Consider the following 17,048-nt stretch of genomic DNA (forward strand, 5'->3'; position numbering starts at 1 on the left):
TCTTTTCGGGCGCCCTATTCCCCACCCTGGAGTGTGTGTGTGTGTGTGTGTGTGTGTGTGTGTGTGTGTGTGTGTGTGTGTGTGTGTGTGTGTGTGTGTGTGTGTGTGTGTGTGTGTGTGTGTGTGTGTGTGTGTGTGTGTGTGTGTGTGTGTGTGTGTGTGTGTGTGTGTGTGTGTGTGTGTGTGTGTGTGTGTGTGTGTGTGTGCGTGCGTGCGCGCGGGGGGGGGGGGGGTCGTATGCGAGTATACATGAAGCAGAGCTGTGTTCGAAGCGCGCTTGCAAACGCAGTGTGCGCCGTAGCAGTGCCTGGCGGGAAAATTGCTATCACGGCCCATCCGTCAGAGTAACCGTTTCCAGATTGATAGCCTGGTTAGGTTTGCTCGTCATTTTTACATTGTTGTCGTCATGATTATAGTTATGGCACTGCATTTGAAGGTGGCTTTGTACGTAACGGAAACCATACCGAATGAAAACCCGGAGATACACTAACAAAAGCGTGCAAATAAGAAAGTGCGCTCGCTCACCTAAGCACAAAAAAGCGAACAAAAAAAAAAAACACGCGGAAGAGAATTACTGCTACTGCTGATCGGTGCGGCGCCTTCACATCGATGAAAGACAGAAAACCTTTTTTTTTCTTTAATTTCTTTTTCACCGTCCATTTGCGATCCGCCATTTTCGGATCCTAGAGAAGAAGACACGCCCTCAGAATCACGTTTGCCACATCGCACATGAATAAACTGGGAACGCCCTTCCAAAATTTCTGTTCTCGTTCGCCCCCCTCCCTCCTCGTCCCCAAATGTGTTATTTCAACTCTGCCACCCGCCAGTAGTACTTTCCGAGACAACAGCGCTCAGCGGAGGTTGCACCGACAGCTTGACTGCGCGTGCCACATCGCAAAAGGGTCGGGCGCAGGAAGTTTCGCAACGCTTGTGTACAGCGAACCCGTAACGGCGCGAAGCGGTCCGGCAGACAATGTGGAATGTGACCCGGGTAAAAATACGAAATTGCGCTTCTCTCTGCGAAATAAACTCGAGGAGAGATGGCAGGCACGACGAGTTACCGTCGGCACCAGTGCAACAGTAAGCAATGCAATTTTATAATAAACTGTACATCTCCAACCAAGAACTTTATTTGAATCTCAACGTTTCGAAGCCGGCTCGGCTCCTTCATCAGGGGTGATGAAGGAGCTGAGTCGACGACTGATGAAGGAGCCGAGCCGGCTTCGAAACGTTGGGATTCAAATTAAAGTTTTTGATTGGAGATGTGCAGTTTATTATAAGTCTTCAAACCGAAGTCGTGGCCTAGTTGGTTGGGTGCCCGTCACGGCTGCGGAAGGTGGTTGGTTCGAAACCCACCACCGGACACCCACCGGTAAAAATGGGTACAAGCGGCCCCCGGCCTGGCGCTCGGCTTCCTTTGGGGTGTTCGCTTGGGTAAAGCTCTGTAAACCCCGCTGCGGGCCGAGTGCTCCACCAGCTGCGAACGGTGCCTTCGGCCACAGTGGTTAGAAGGTATCATTCATAAAAAACAGACAGGCAAATCTTTCAAAAAGTTTAGCTTTCAAGCAAGGCAGTTTAGCTTGTAAACAGAATTCACATCAGTGCTGCCCACCGACAGGTTCTTTTGTGTCTTAAAGGGGCTCTTATCGAATACTTCTTCTGCTATCAGTCGTGGTCGTAAGTAGTTCAATGTGCGCAGAGCCTCACAATACGAGGAAGCGGGCTGGATGCGCACATGGCACTTAACAAAGCACATAAAAAAGCCCAGCGGTGTGCATGCGTCTACGACATAGTCCAGAAAATATCGACTGAAAAGTAACCCATTCTACTTCTCAGTGGCCTCCTCCTCACCTGTGCTATGTGCGCGCTGGCTCAACCCATGGCGCTGCGTTTGATTTCAGGAACCGGTGCACGACTGTAGTATTTTATGCTTAGCATTCTCTGTCAGTCTGCTGCGCTATTTTTGGTAATGTTATTGTTGCGTTCACTGGCGCCGCACAAAACTGTCATTCCGGCTCCAACACTGCGGCGTTGCTACACTTCCTCGCTCGGCATATCTTCAGCGGCCGCATTCCGAATCAGTGTTTCGGGATCCGTGCGCGCTTAGTTTTGACATGAAACTTCCTGACTGCGAACAAACCAGCACCGATAGCTCATGGACAAAGAATGCATAAAACTCGAGGTGGCATGGAACAAGGCGGATTATATCGCTACCTTCAAGCGAGATAGATGAAAGCTGTACTTGTTAAATGATTTAGAACTGGCCCGGCTACATATCACGTTCCTATTTCAGTTACATTGTACTTTATTTTTATTTTTTCTTCATGATTGCTTCAATCGACCACACGCACCCGTCATCGCGCGTATTCTGGAGTCGGCATGGCACCCGTTGAGGGAGGAATATTGCCGCGAATATTTGCAGTGTTTGTTCTTTTTTCAAATCTGCCGCAACACCACTTTACCGCTTTGTTTGCGACGCAAGACGCGACTAGATTTATCTCGATTGATCGCAGCCAGGCAAAGCTGATTCTACGTTGTTCCGGAATGTTCTAGTAACTTTGCACGCTTTATCTCGAAAGTTCGCTATCAGCTTTAAATTGAGCACGGCCGACAGCGGCGGGCATTCTGTTCGACGACCGCCGAGCACGCTTGTCGCTTCGCCGCCGCCGAGTGATTCAGTCCATTTTGGGTGCAAGTCAGCCCAATAAAGAGTTTTCTCAAGGCGGATTTATAGTGGTGGCGAAGGCTGGGCCGAAAAGTGGTTTAGCGCGACTGCAGCACAACCAGAGGATGGGGGGGGGGGGGGGGGGGGCAAAACACTCATATAAATAAATGATAAAACTACAAAATTGGAATGTAATCTGCCAATAGAAAAGAAAAAATATATTAGCACCTTGTTTTATGAAAGAGGTAAGTCATTTTATTAAAACCTGGCAAATTTTGTATTTTTGCAACACTCTTGACCTGCCCCCTATTCATGAGTGTGCGGTGCATTACAGCGCGTCTTTACAGGCCTTGTTTCGATACCCGGCTAACCCGGCCACAGTGGCGATTTCTTATCGCCAGCTGTCTGCGATGGCGCGCCTGGTAAAGCGTATAAATTTAGCTCGCCGGTCTCAAAATGCTCCTTTTGCGAAGTTTTCGTCGTCCTTGCACGTCGCTTCTTTGTCACCGTTCGGTAAGATTTGCACCCCGCTGCACCGCTGCGGCAGTTTTCTCGGTTTTGTCGTTTCCTTCGGCGTGCGGCCAGTGCGCAGTCTTTTTCCGTCTTTGCACGCTTCGCGCTCTTCTTTTGAAGCGCTTAGCGCTTCATTTCAAGATGAGCTTGCGGCATGTGAAGAAACGATGCTCCGTGGTACACTGCAACAGCGTGGATAGTACCATTGGTGTCACGCTACACCGATTCCCGCTGGACTTTCACAGGTGTGTCGTCTGCTCTAGGTATGCGCGATAGCTTCGATATGGTTTCGCCGGGCTGTTCGCTCGTGTTTCATAGCTGTAACCCGTTCGTGCGTACTTGGCTTCATGTTTTCGGGGATATTTATGTACTACACTGCAGGGCACACACTTTCAGTGCTGAGGTGTGCGAATGTCCTTGCCCCGTGAATGTCCTTGCACTTCACTGTACGCTGTACTTCATGTGTACTTTTGTTGACGTAAAATTACTTCAAATTTATCCGGCTAACGACTAGAAGTACTCTGGAGATGGTACGCCGGCTCAATGTATGGTATTTGCTCCTACGTTGAGCACGTTTGAGGGTGCTAAAGCTGGCTTTAACATTGCCTTGCAGATGTAAACGCACCTGCTATATTCTTTCAGCTGAAGAAATTAAATGTGAAGAATAATCCCAGTGTGCTCTATGGTCTGTGTTGATGCGCCTACTTATGTCATGTTATGTTTGCTTCAATTGAAGCTGTCGTAGCATTGTTTTCTATACTTTTCAATTTCCTGACAACGTTCGTGGCACTTCAGGGCTTTTTCCTATCTGCACTGTGACTATTGAGATGATTAGCCAACTTAAACAATACTGCTTGTGCTGCCTGTGACATGTATTTTTTGTTTGTGTGCCAAGGGTGTGCTTTGTGACTGTATTTGTTTGGTTGCTGCAATAAACAATGAATATGAAACTATGAAAACCATACTTGCCGTACACTCTATTGCGAACTGTGCACTTGAGCCAGTGTTTTGTGCATCATACCTTGCTGTACTCAAAAGCTCTCAAAAGTACTAGCACCAGTATTTGCACTACGAATCATGCATGCTTCGCCAGTGTCTGGAAGTGTTGCTGCCTTTCTATGCTGCCCCTCCTTTACCAGTCACTTTCATTGCGTTCCCAATTGCACATTAACAAGGCCATAACTAGCAGGAACTCGAGCACATTTGACTGGCAAAGGCTGGGGCGCGCTGGAAGGCAGCAACCTTCGAGAGATACGGGCTCGAAAACGCGGTTTCTACAGAAAGACCGCTTTATAATTCGCGCCAAAAGCATACGTATGCGTGACGTCATTCTACGTCACGTTTGCGTAGTTTGCCCCCCAAAATCCAGGGGGCGCTGGAGTGCCCATGAGCCGCCATTTTTTGGACCAATGGGCGTCTATGGAGCCTTCGCTACCAGTATACATCTACCTTGGTTTTCTTTTATAAGACCCTTTCGTCCGTCTTCATCGCTGCTTCGACTGCCGTCACCACTACGTGACAATATCATCGGACAGCACAAACTGACAAAATGAGTTCCTTGCAATTGCACAGTTGCAAAGCTAATACCATAAGAGTACACAGATTATAAAAATGCAGTTGATATAGACGAGCCCATAAATAGGAATACGCGTTTCTTTGTGTCAATCGCGATTATCCAACGTCGCTACAGACCATCGAACCAGGCAGCGATTTGGCCCCGCAGTTTTGTCAACCTGAAGCGTAAACTCGCAGAGCATTTCTGACGTCATGTCATTTTTTTTTTAAATACACCGTTCAGAACTTAACTTTCATTTGTGACAAAAATGTTCTAAAGTTGTGAAGAATTAACATAGCCATAAGTGCGCCACAAAAGAGTAAATTCTAAATGGAAACTCTATAAATACAAGTTACGCAAATAGATTCTCAGTACATCGAACTAACGGCACTTTTCGCTGAATTGTCGCTTCAGGCCTCAAATATGGCTCTACTTTGTATTTCGTTTCACATTTAAATGTGCAATGCCATCCAGGTATATGCTCCTCGTGATTCGGGCATGGCTGCCCGCAAAAAAAGGAAAGAAGAACCTTGAAAAAGCACGGGCCATCCACAACGCGAAAGTTCAATACGCGGCAGAAGGAAAATTGGCTGGATGGAAACTGTTTGCTAAGTTTGCATATAATATTTTGTTGCTTCCCGGGGCAAGCGCTTTTTTTCGTTGTTTTTTTTTTCACTCGAGGCTTCTAACGCGCTCTCGTTTTGTTTACCACCGTTGTTAGCTGCTCAGTTCGGAATCTTCTAAACAAATTGTACTTTGTACGGTCCCGTGGTGTTTAAGCGTAGCATCACAGTCAGGAACTGCTCGTCTCGGCAGAATTCGTCCATCGGTTCCCGGCATCCACCCACAACCAAACCTAACCGGCGTATACTGCACCGTGCAAAACGGATCAACATCATTTCTCCTCTGAGCTCTGCTTCCTTCCTGGTTCTTTTCTCCTTTCCCAAAACAAAAGGTTTATCGACGAGAAAACAGAGCGGCGGTCCGCCGGTCCATTCCAGCCGTTTTCCACCTCGAGCAAAAGCAAGGAAAAGGACGACCGCAAAGGGACGCGGCTCGGCCGAGGAGACACGGCACGCAAACGCGGCGGCGGTTGTGGCGAGGCAGCGGGCGATACATCCTTGATGGTTCGCGCTGGTGCGCTCCGAGCACAGGACACGCACACACATGGCGGCAGATTTATGGGCCAGGCGTGGCGCGGAATCGACAAATGCCTCCGGTCCACGAGGAAGAGAGAACGCACACACAAGAAGGCCGGCAAGAAAAGCGCGCCGGCCCTAGAAGGACGCCGTCCGTTGGAAAACCGGCGACCGGTGCAAGGACAGAGCGTGGGAAAGCGGCCAGCTTTGCACTGGCGCGTCGGTGCCCGTCCGCAGCAGCGGAGGCTCTCCCTTTTCTTTGTCCTCTGGTGGCTCAACAATTTTCGCGAATCCTCCCGCTCTTTATCTGCCTGCGTCTCGAGATCTTCCTTGTTTCACCTTGATTTCAATTTCGCGCGAAATTCACCCGTCTACAGTTATTAGCATCTGTGGAAAAACGGTACGTTGGGCTGTGGGGTAACAAAATCGCGTGACTGTGATGCGAGGGCAGTCCGTTCGCGAAACAGGTCAATGGTTCTTCTGTGCAAAAGGATGCAGTTGCCCTGCTGCAATAATTTCGCTGGTCTCTAACAACACAAGCGCTTGTTTTTAACTCAGTCTCTCTCTCTCACTCATTCACTCACAGCCACTCACTCTTCACTCACTCACTCACTCACTCACTCACTCACTCACTCACTCACTCACTCACTCACTCACTCACTCACTCACTCACTCACTCACTTATCGGAGCGTTGGCCGTCGACGTAGTTTGACATTTATTTTTTGTTTTATTTTTCTGATACCAATATGGGGTTTCATACTGACTCCCCGATTACTGAAAAGGCCATAGAAGCTGTCATTAAAGCAAAAACATTTCAAGAAAATACAACAATGTAACTGAAGTAAAGTTATAGCAACATCAAGAACTAATCACGATGTTTCATTACTTGAACACAGTTTGATCAATAAAGTACATATTGTAAGACTGGACACGGGCTTTAGAATATTCAGAGGCTGGCGCTCAACGAAGAAGACGACGAGAAGCGCCGAACATTGCGAAGCTCGAGCGCCGGACACTCTGAAGCTCGAGCGCCGAACGCTCGGTCGCTCGTGCGTGCTCTGGACTGAACGCGGTCTCTGTTCTGTGCGTGGACGGTTCGGCTGGTTGCTCGTGACGCTGTGCTTATTATTGTGCTGTGCTGTGGTGTGCTGTGTGTGCTGTATTAGTAGTGTGCTGTGTTCTTATTGCAATATCAATAACGTTAAAGAAACCGACTGCGCATGAATACTTATTACAGCTATCTGTAGGCTTTGATACGACAGAAGATATGCGGAGTCCGGATACTTGTGTATTTGTCGCTGACCCACAGTGCTATTCATTTCGCGTGTCATTGATTCCACATCTCACATGTGTACTCGCTCAGGAGCTTTAACGAGAATTTTGACCACCGCACCGAGGAATATAGCTGAAAGTTGGAGGTGTGCAGGGAAGCAGGGCAGGGCTTCCAGACACCACACACACACCAGCGACACTCTAACCGAAATTGTGGCAGTGAGTATGCACGGAGAACCTCCCGTGTAACTTCAGTTTCAGGAATCGTTACTCTGGCACATTATAAAGCTTTAAATCATGTATAATAATTGGAGGAGACACGTAAGCTCCACCTTAAAGGTATGGCGCTTTAGCGTTAACGGGTTAATCCCAATATATGCAGAATTGGCCTTTCTCTACTTAACATTCATAGATAGCTGGAAGTCCTCATACCACTCCTGGCTCAGTGGTGCAGCGCTCAAGCGATGCGCTACTGCCCTGCGATGGCAGGTGCTGCCACCGGTGGGGCTTGTGAGGCCCAGCTTGCTCTTTCCGAGCAACCTCTCGCGACTAATAATTAATTTAACTACCACCTTCCACTGCGCTGTTTGCTCACTATCCGGTTGGCGGGTTGGGATTTTCTGTGACACGAGCTCCTTAACGTAATCTCGTTAAAATTAAACAGATGCGCTGCAGCTTTCCCAAAGGCGAAACTGATCACTCGGTTCACAATGTAAGTACTAGTGGTATGTGAAGTTTACCGTGCCAGATCGACACATGGGGCTATGAGGGACGTCGTAGTAGAGGGCTTCGGATTCATTCACCCGGGATTCCCTAACGTGCGCTGACATCACACGGCACAAGGGCGTTTTTTTCATTTCGCCTCCATCCAAATGTAGCCCCCGGGGCCAGGTTTTGGCAATGTAACTATTGTGTCGCGCCCAGATTTTTTTATCTATTTCTATGCCTCCTAAGCCAAAAGAACTTAGGCGCAGCGTTAAGCAGTGAAAGATTAAAAATAAATTCATATAATTGTTACAGAACAATAGTTCGCCAAATTAACGCTCTAAAAAGATAATTCTAAGCTGAGGGAGTCAACCATTTCTGCGACTCGCGAATGCAAGTATTTCGAATTGCTTTTCATTTTAAAACTGAAATATTGTAAAAATTATCGATGCTGCGATGTTGAACGGGTATACCTCGTGGTCGTGGCCAGGCAGTATGATAACATGCGAGGAGTCAAAAACTAGTACTCTTCTCTGATGCTAGTCGCCTTGATAATTTTATTTTGAAAAGTAATGTTCAGCGTTGCTTCCATTGAGACTTTACTCAAAAGTCAGGACGTAAAGTAACGGTGTAAAAAGGTAAGCTGAATATAGGCTAGTTAATAATTTACAGCGATGAAAAAACAGAGCGCTCAGAAGAAGAGGGCCGAAGAGAGGGAAGGATCAGAGTTCGTGCCTTCTTTCCTTTCTCGTGTTTTGTATCCTTTGAATGGCCGGAAAGCTTCTGCAAATGAGGACATTTTTCTTCGACATATGACTCACACTTCAAGGCCCTTTCATTCTGACTCAATACCCTGGTCATCAGGGTACTACCTCCTTAACGAATCCTCTGTCTGTTCCGATGCCCAAGAATTTATATTTTTCCCACAGCTTTAAGAAAGCAGAAAAGAAAAAAGAAAAGGAGGAAAGAAAAGCCTTTGTACTATGTATTTTTCTGTTCCGCTGTCTTCTTTTACTATCACCACCGGGTACTGCGAGATAACGGCGCTTGGTCGAGGACCCTGGAGAGACGTTTCTTCTCCCACCGAGTCTCACCGCTCTATCCCAGAAGCCCGAGGGGGAGGGGGGGGGGATTTTTACGACCCGTCCTAAATCGCACGACGTCACTGTCTTGGTCCGCGGGACGCCGCCGCCGCCGACCATGGGGAGCTTCTCTCGGCCTTATTTCTCGCGGATTCAGCTCCGCACTGGTCTCTCGCACGACAGCAGCTGCTGCGGCACGCGGAAGTCCTTGCGCAGAGCTCAGAATTACGCCATCCCTCCACACACCACCTCTCCCCCTATTCCGCGGCCACCAGATCTGATCCATGGCCGCTCGCTCTTCTTAGATCCACTACCAATGGCGTTTCTGTCGAACTCAATACCCAGTCCACTAATCGGCGCTCTGATCGCAACTGCAGCGTCTTATCGCCCCGTCGGCTTTCCCTTGTTTTCTTGTGATATACGAGGCCAAAAGACAGGTATGTTAGCTCTCCTATTGGTTAAGCCGCAGTACCGCGTTAATGCAGTGTGCAAAGCCTATGCATCTTCATCACCGTCAACAGCTTATTCGCCGTTTTTTATTTCGTTCTAAGCTTTCTCCAGAGAGTATGAACTTGGAAGCACCTGTTTACATCAGCGCTCTCCTAGCCGCCCTTGTATCCAAAAAAATCACTCGTCACTGATCCATACTTTTCTGCACGCGAACGAGGTTTGGTCGGCATTTCTGTGTCGATTTCTGCGCCTGGGTAAATTCCCGGTTTAGCGTGTGCAGCTTGAAGAGCCTGCTATGCGCGCGGGCAGGGCTCCATGTTGAGTACAGCTTGTTCAACCCGTGGAGGAATGGTTCAACCCCTGTGATTACCGGGAAAAAGGTTTTTAATCACTTGATCTCACCCCCACTGCACGCACAGCGTTGCCTAGGCGCCCCGTCTGTGTCTCATGGAGCCGATGGCCAAAGCCGTTCGCTGTGTTAGCGTGCGCTGCAAGCCTGCAAGTTCAAGTCACGTGATTGAGCATTCTATTTGAGCAGCTGCGTGGGGAGAAGGCTGTGAGTCGAGTGCTCTGTTTTCTCGGCGGCGTTGACTGAGTATGCACGTAAGTAGTGAGCGTTGCCGGATCGCATGCATAGATTTGCATGGATGGCTTTGCAGGAGCAGTGGTGCAGGTCTATACGCGGATTCATCCACGCTTCTCTGCACTTCGGCGTGCGCATTTGTTTTATGTTCATTTGCATTTTGTTTTCATTTGAATTTCATTGATGAGGCCAAGCCGGTAAGAGAGAGAAAATCAAAAGATAAAGCAAAGGTGCATAGAAAGAGCGGAAAGTGAAGTGATCTAGCGGTATACGCGGACACGCGCGCACGCTCACACACGCGCGCACGCACACAACCGATCTAAGTCATGTCCTGCGCCCATTGGTCCATAACTCAGTCGGCGGCCTCGTTTCCGTGGAGGCCTTGGTGACCTGAAGCCCAAACGAGAGATCGGTGTGTGGGATCCGAGTCTCGGCGCGCTCTCTCTCCGGGCATTTCCCACGGGACCCGAGTCCGAACAGGAGTCCCATTTGAATCCGGTGTACACTTTTAAAGAAATATGTGATTTTTAAAAAAATCAACGCACCAGACTTCCCACCCCGTGCAAAGGGCTGGGGAAGGACAATGAGTAGGTACTCCTGCACCTGCTCACTAACACGATGCTGTGCCCGGCAACTCTAAAGCATTTCGATCCCCAATTCGACGGGCGGTGCTCGCACTGTGCGGAGGTCTCTGACACCTACCACATGGTGTGAGCCTGCCAGCAGAACCCATCCCTACCCCTATCTCAAACCCCACCCGAGAGGACTGGGAGGCGACCCTGACCGGCTGCTGCACCCTCGAGGCCCAAAGGGCCTTAACGCAGCGCGCCTGGGCTGCGGCAACCGCCAATGGGGTCAGGCATCCCACGACCCCCAACACTCTCTCTATGATTGCATAAATTTTTCCACCACCACCACTCAGTCAGCCGCATTTTGGTAGCCGTTACAGGGGAGCTTTCTACCGTGATGTGTCCATTTACCTTGCCACTCGCACTCACATCGTTGTCGTCACCATCTGCCTCAAGCGCGCCGAAACCGTGTTCCCGTGGGAGCATCGCACCCTCTGCAGGAGAGGTCCGGATACTTGCAACCGAGGACGAGATGCTCTCGCGTCTCGGCCTCCGCTCCACAGAGCCTGCGCATGGTGCACAGGACGGTGTCGCCGCAGCGGTTGCGGTAGGCGAGGGTGAGGAGTGCCCCTTCCCTCAAATCGAACAGGGGGCTGCTGCCAACGCTAGTCATAGAAGCAGACAGCCCTGATGCTCTTCCTGTTCAGCCGGCAACAGTCGAGGGTGGACTTGGTCCCCATGTCATTGCACCAGAGGGCGTTCTCTTCTGAGTTGCGCGTAGGTACGCCATATTGCTCCCCTAAACATCCAAGTTATGAGGGAAAGCCGCAACTCTTACATGCAGAAGGTGGACTTGGTGAAGTGGTTACAGCAAGTGTATGCTCAATCCGCTTGATTCGGCGCCAAACTTGCTTTATTCTGGGCATATTACTGTTCCATTGAATGACGCAGCTTGATAGTAATGCGTCCGCTTCACCGATGACTATTTCAATGAGTTACGAACAAAATATTCGCGATGTAATGGATGGGTGGCGCCTTCTGTGGTAAACGTCACAAATCACATACGTTTTCTTTTTAGCAATCGGCGAACACTTGTGATAAAATTGCTTGGTATTGATGAAAAAACATCGTTTTCGCTGAATATATTCATTCGTACAAAAAAAAATATATGTCGCACAGCACGAGAACTGTAGATGTACGAATAGACTGTCAGCAACTGTAGTGTGCTAAACGATGCAACTGAGTTGGCTTGTTCGCAATGCATGTATAGTTTTCAACCATGTGATCGCGTTTGGCCAGTAGAGGCTCAATCCGAGCAGGGAAAACAATCGCGTAGCTCTAGGTGCTACCACTATTTATGGCGTGACTTAGGGCTATGCTTAACGCAAGGCCTTTGGATGTCTTGATGCGCGCGCCCTCTTGGACGGGCGGCAGTGGGGAGCGTGCGCACCGAGGTACCCTACCACTACTCGTCAGCGGCCCGGTGGAAATCGGCAGATCACTTGGCTGCAGTATGAGTCATAAAGTTGTATGGCGCAAGAGAACGAACACAGGAAGACACAGAGACAGAAAGAGCGCCTATCTCTGCGTCTGTGCCTGTCTCTGTGTCTTCCTGTGTTCGTTCCCTTGCGCCATACAACTTTATGATGAACCAACTAGCCCAACAGCAAGTACTTCTGCAGTATGAACTCTGATCACTTCTACGAAGAAGTTGTACTTATTTTCCAATTTGTATACCCGACGTGTACAGTCAGTTCTCATACATACAGGTCGCCGATAGATGTTCACACTCTGCGTGCCCAGCGCGTGCGTGGCACAAAGAAGAGACTTCCGCGGTAGGCGATCTTGCTCGAAGCTTCCCGTGCTTCGAAACTTGACCATCCCACATCCCTCTGCGCTGCCTTGTTGGCGACCCGGCCATAGCATCCAGTTGCTGCTCGCTCGACTTCCCCTGCTGGAGCTCTAGCCTCTCTCGTGTTCCTGGCGAGATGCAGATAAATGAATTTGCGAATGCGAGGCCTGCTACGTGTACCAGGTACCAGAGATTGCGGATCATCAGGAAGCGGTTACATCACCCCCCCCCCCCCCCCCTCCCCTTTTACCGCCGATGAAGGATGCGCTGAGAGTGGCTGGCCGTCGGCGCAGAGCGTGACCCCAAGGTGTGGGTATTGAACGCATTCGAGTTCATGGCTTGTACAATTACACTCTGATATGTTCTTATAAAGAGGCGGCTCAAGGCATATTACATGCTTTTCTCGACATTGCGCAAGTTGAGCACACCCCTGCAACATATCGTTTCTGCTGTCGACAACTTTGACATGTTCATTTTCGAAGTTTGAAGCCTAAAGTTTATTTGTTGTACAGGTAACAAACGCACAATAAAGCAGGACCTAAATGCGTAGCCTGACAATGGCTCCTGCCCTATCGAGCAGTGAGGGCAGAGGAGGGGCGCACTATGAAGGTCAAAAGGTCAAAACTAGTCAGGAGCGCGCAGACGCACTCCCAAGGTAAGGTCGTCTAACGATGCCTTGTTGCGCTCTTCACGACGACAGGGGGGGGGGGGGGGGGGGGGGGAAGGGTCAGGCGCAAATGCGCATGGTGCGAACATTACCTAACCTAAGCTGCTGAGGTAAGTTCCAGGGACCACTGAAGCTTTAAAAATGACGGGCGATTTAGCGTGATTACGTCAAATGCGAATTAGGTGCGCTAGAACTTTGATTTTCAGCTCTGTTTCGGTTCGAGTATTGGTTTTCAAGGTCAAGCAGGATTCAGACAAATATCGGCGAAATCGGTGAATGCGGGCCTTAGTGCTAGCACACTAAAACTGGAGGGGACACTTAGCTGCCGCTTGAGGGTATGACGCGATAGCTTTAATCGGTTAATGCCCGTATATGCGGAATTGGTAATTCCCTACTTTACATTCATAGATAGCTGGAAGTCCTCATACCACTCCTGGCGCAGTGGTGCAGCGGTTAAGTGAGGCCCCGCTGCCACCGATGGGGCTTGTGAGACTCAGGTTGCTCTTCCCGAGCAAACTCTCGCGGTCAGCCATTAATTTAAGTGCCGCCTACCACGGTATGTAGTTTGCTCGCAATCCGATGGGCAGGTTGTGACAGCATCACAAGGCCACGTGACCTAGACCGCGATCAGCAAATCACATGCGCGGCAGTGGGGAAGCCGGGTAACGCGACCCGACCCTGCTTCCAGCGGGCGCCGCAAGGAGGCTTCAAGTGAAGCTTTAACGGATGATGCACGTGGCGTATGCTAGTCATAAAGTAAGACACGAGCACATGACAAAAGAGCAAGGAAAAGAAAAAAAAGTGAGAACTCCTCAGTAACTAGACAAATCAAACAAATGATGACGCAACGTTTACTTGTTTTTGTGGCGTGCCTTAAAAAGCAAATTCCTTACCCAGGAATCAAATGAGCCAATTCTCACTGGCGCAAACCTACAGTTATAAGCAGCAAACGAACAAAAAAGCCGCTTTAAGCCGTCCGCTCTACGCAGGTCAAGTCGTCACTATTTTATTATTGACTTGAGTTTGTTTTCGGTGTAACAGGACTGCGATGACCAAAACGGTGGCGTTCGTACCTAGTTAGATGCGAGTGCCCAACTGAAAATTCGACTACAAGCTCTATAGTCTGTACACTGTGGCATTGCCGCGGCCACACATCGAAATATGCTTGAATATGCCTCTATCACGAAACGTATATAATGCGGTGACTGGTGGCTACGGTCACAGGCTCCACATGCACCACCAGTCCCCGGGGCACACGCGTGGAACTCCCAGTATGCACGGCTTGTGGCGTAACCAGGCCGGAGACCGCGAACAGTCGCCCGCTCCGGCGACGAGTAATGACAGCACAGCGCGCGGGGCCCCTCCTTGTCCTCCCTCGTGTGCGGATTCCCGCGCCTTACATCGACTCCTTCGTCCGGTCCTGATGAATCAGCATCGCTCTGTCCCCTTCATTCCCATCGGTCTTCCCCTCAGAGAAGATCGCGGTGGACCGACGCTGTGGTCGCTCTAATTCGCCCCCGGCTAAACTCCCTTCTTTTTCCCCGCACTCCTTTTATCCCGGCTGGTGTGCGTAGGGCTCATTCCGTTCGTACCCGTCTCTGTCCCTTCCTCTCGTAGACTCTCTCGCACATCTGCTGCACCGCTCCTTAGCTTTACTTGTCCTGCTTCTTTTTGTTTGCCGCTCCGAGCGAAGCTCGAGTCGCGCACCTCCTTCCCTTCTTCCTTTACTCAGCTCCGGTTCTTTTCCCTTCTATTTTATCCCTTCCTTTTCCCCTTTCGTTTCCTCCACTGACGCGGGAAACGCCGTGGCGTGTGCGGTTCGCCGCGCCGATCCCGAGAGAGATCGCTCCCGACTCGCTAATTGCGTGAGTACCGACCCCTCGCGGCAGGATTTGCATTCTCGCTCCTTGAATTGCGGAGCGCAATGGAAAAAGGAGGAAATAAACGGATGGCAAAAAGAGAGAGACTGCAGCCGCGAGCATTTGTGACCGCTCCCTTAAGTGCCCGTCGCAGGGCCGTCAACTTCAAGCCGCGCAGTGCGCGACAGCAAAAGCAAAAAAACAAAATGCAAAGGTTAAATTGGAAGTGGAAAATATTAGACGCCTAACGCGCGCCCCGGCTTCGTTCGGCGGCAGCAGCACAGGCGAGAAGTGGGTTGACTTCGCTTTGGACGGCCGTCTAGTCGTAAAGGTAGCGTCGTTCGGAGGAAGCGCAAGAAAAGGGCGGGAAAGCGGGGTGCTGTTAATTCGCTGCGATAGTAAACGAGGCCCAGTTCGCCAGATTGCACCTCGAGGGAAGTCCGAACTAATTGAATTAAGCGGGGGACCACGCGATCTGATCAATGTGTGCGAGGCGAACTACCACAAACCTAAGCGGATTATAAACAGCCGCAGAGGGTTATTCGAAGACATTAGCTGACGCGTCATTTGCTCCCGATATAGCCCATAGCGAGACTAAAAGAAAGAACATATAGTACTGCGGCACTATACTCAGCTGGCAGCTGAATTTTCGCCCGCATCACACTAAGGCACAAAAGGAAGAAAGTGTTAGTGTTTAGCGGTGATATCGCGCCAAATTGTTCCCTAGTATTTTTAAACAACTTATAGCAGTGTATAGGACGTTGGGCCATTTCGCAACGTTCAATGTCCTCACAGGTGCCCAGCACCTGAGCTGTGCTACTTCGTTCTGTGCTGCGCGATAGGCAAAGATGCACAGCAGCTGTGTGTATCGCTCGGAGCACCTGTGCTCATTAAGTAGGTGTTGCTCCGATCTAGCATTCTCTGACACCTCCAACTCGGCCGTGGGTCGTCGGCTGATTGCGACCTGTGAGGGTGCCGTCACGCAGTTGTGAGACTGAAGTTCAAACACACTCAGATCCGGAGCGTTCTGATGAGATATTTCAATGTAGACGTCATCAAGCAGACACACACGCTGATAATCTAAACGAGCGAGAATTTTTATTTGAAGCAAATTCTTCTAACCCTAAAGCTAGCACCGAATTCCGCAGCATCTCTGATGATCGCCTAATATTTCTTTTTCGCAGTAACTAGATGAAAACACGGGATTGTAATATATTTGCAGTCTGTGTACTGTCAAAACGAAAACAATAAATTAAATGAGATCAAATCAAATCAAACTTCTCCAGATACACTTCGAACGTTAATATGGGTAATACGGAGACATAGCTGCATGTGTCGTGCTGTAAGGCATACTGAAGAACTGTGAGAAGGGTCGCTGCTCCGAGCGTTAGCTTCTGGTGGAAATATATACGGTCAAGGGAAACGTGAATAAGGACCGAAAGCGGCACAAAATAAGAAAATAAAAAATGTTTGCAATATTACATATGGGGATTTACAAATGAAAAAAGATTGCCACGGAGACGTTTTTCCGCATGCAGGGCTGCGACCAGAGGGCGAACAGACGCTTTATGCTGACTTGAGATTGTTCGCAAAAAATATTCACTCCGCAAACTCTCGCTCTTTCGAAGTGTCACAAAAGAACAGCTTCGGGAAGGCTTATGCTTAAGGGTGGCTCTGTACCAAGGAAAACCGAGCGTCTGGAAAACCAGGATTTGTTTTGCGCAGTTGCAATTCCTTTGTTAAGAAGCCAGTCTACGTGAAAGCAATAACATACGCTATACACCAAATATTACAGTTGCAATCTACGTTATCACATGCCATTTAGAGAAACTTAGTATCAATGCATACATAATATTGTTCATTTAGTTAATATATAAATAAACAGCAAGCAGATAAGCAAACAAATATTGGCAGTCTATCTCTTTGTCGAGGGTGCATGTAAGCAAGAAATGCATTGAAGTACAGGCGTATCGCATTCATTGGTGACTGCTAGATGGTGGTAGCAGGATTCAAGTCTTGAAGAGCTTCTTTTCTTAGCTTAGCTAAAGGCGGAACCGCAGTCTCCGGACGATGTTAACCTTAATTTGCCAAGAATGGGAGCAGAAAGCATTTATCGCTTCATATTCGCCATCTATC

General features: G+C 49.3%; 1 protein-coding gene across 1 annotated transcript in view; it reads right to left on the reverse strand.

Moving 5' to 3' along the window:
• LOC144125762 (acetylcholinesterase-like) overlaps positions 1-17,048 on the reverse strand; it is a 122,715-nt gene that overhangs the window by 83,987 nt on the left and 21,680 nt on the right. The window lies entirely within an intron of this gene.

The sequence above is a fragment of the Amblyomma americanum genome, chromosome 3 (genome assembly GCF_052857255.1).
Source record: "Amblyomma americanum isolate KBUSLIRL-KWMA chromosome 3, ASM5285725v1, whole genome shotgun sequence".
NCBI lineage: Eukaryota > Metazoa > Arthropoda > Arachnida > Ixodida > Ixodidae > Amblyomma > Amblyomma americanum.